At 45.7% G+C, this 1,454-nt stretch overlaps 1 non-coding gene across 1 annotated transcript in view; it reads right to left on the reverse strand.

Moving 5' to 3' along the window:
• Window positions 1-525: 525 nt before the first annotated feature.
• The window catches only part of LOC112077914 (uncharacterized), a 10,415-nt gene continuing 9,486 nt past the window's right edge, over window positions 526-1,454 (reverse strand). Inside the window, exon 4 of the transcript XR_011478366.1 lies at window positions 526-1,385. This is a non-coding gene — a transcript (uncharacterized protein). The remainder of the gene's footprint in view (window positions 1,386-1,454) is intronic.

Below are 1,454 nucleotides of genomic sequence, written 5' to 3' on the forward strand. Positions count from 1 at the left end.
TCTCTACCTACCTACCTAGCTACCTACCTACCCACCCCCCATCTCTCCACGTTCCCCTCTCAACATGCCCCCTCTATATCCTTCTCACAATCTGCCCAGAATATTCCCTCCTTCCCCTATGTCTTCCCTGAATGAGGGGAGAGGGTGGGTTGAAAAAAAGAGGGGGAGAGAAGGAGAGAGCGGGGGAAAGAAGGAGAGAGAAGGAGAGCGAGGAGAAAGATGGGGAGAGAAGGAGAGCGAGAGGGGGAGAGAAGGAAAGAGAGGAGAGATAGGGGGAGAGAAGGAGAGGGACAGAAGGAGAAAGAGGGGGAAATAGAGTCTTGGGAGAGAAGGAGAGGATACTCAAATGTACGAGATTGGGTGATGCAGGCAAGTCTCTTACAAGCAACATTTTGTTGATCCCATTTGATAGACACAGCAGGCAGGTTGGATAAGAGGTCAATAAACTTCCATTCAACACAGACTAATACTATTATAAGAAGTTTATTCATGGATGGGCGTACAGTAATACTACACAATCAGTATATTTACACTGAAGAGATTTGATCATATTACACCATAAATTAACCCATCTCACTGACACGGCAGTGAAGCTAGCAAACCCTCCCATGTTGGGATCAACACACTGGATGTCCCAAATGGAACCTATTCAGTGCACTACTTTTGACCAGGGCCCATAGTGCACTATGTAGGGAATAGGGTGCCATTTGGGATGCAACCCAATACAAATATAGTACTGGCAACTTCAAGCACCAACACTTGAATAAAACTGATGGGCATCAAACCAAGGGCAAAATCCTACACATAGTTAACCCTGACTTTTGTGTACATTTTTGTTACTTGTTACATGCAAAGTCAGAGTTTAGCCCAGTAGCAGAACATTTTATAATCTAAGAACCCTTCATCTAATGTCTATCTGAGCTAGTATGAGAGAGTGTCATTGGTTTAGAGACAGTCCCAGTCTCTATAATGCGAGGACAGGGGTGAGTCCTTTCTGCTGTGTCCTTGGTCTGTTGGGAGATGGAACTGCTTACGGTGTGTTTTACCAACACACACACACACACACACACACACACACCACACCACACACACACACACACACACACACACACACACACACACACACACACACACACACACACACACACACACACACACACACACACACACACACACACAGACGATGCCGTTCACCCACTCTGTCAGTGTTAGTAGAGGCAGTCTTTGTCCTACCATCCGTTTCAGGGTTCAGAACTCCAGTAACCTTCCCAGAATCCCCAGGTTTCCAGACATCTGGTTGGTAGATTCTGATTCCCTGCTCATCCCTCTGATTTCAGGAGTCTTCCAATGGATTTCTGGAAAACCTGGTAATTTTGGTAAAGTTACTGGAAAATTGCAACCCTAGTCCTTTCTATCTTCATCCTCAGCTCAGGTTTAACTGGTAGTCAGTGTTA

The sequence above is a fragment of the Salvelinus sp. IW2-2015 genome, unplaced genomic scaffold (genome assembly GCF_002910315.2).
Source record: "Salvelinus sp. IW2-2015 unplaced genomic scaffold, ASM291031v2 Un_scaffold5043, whole genome shotgun sequence".
Classification (NCBI taxonomy): Eukaryota; Metazoa; Chordata; class Actinopteri; order Salmoniformes; family Salmonidae; genus Salvelinus; species Salvelinus sp. IW2-2015.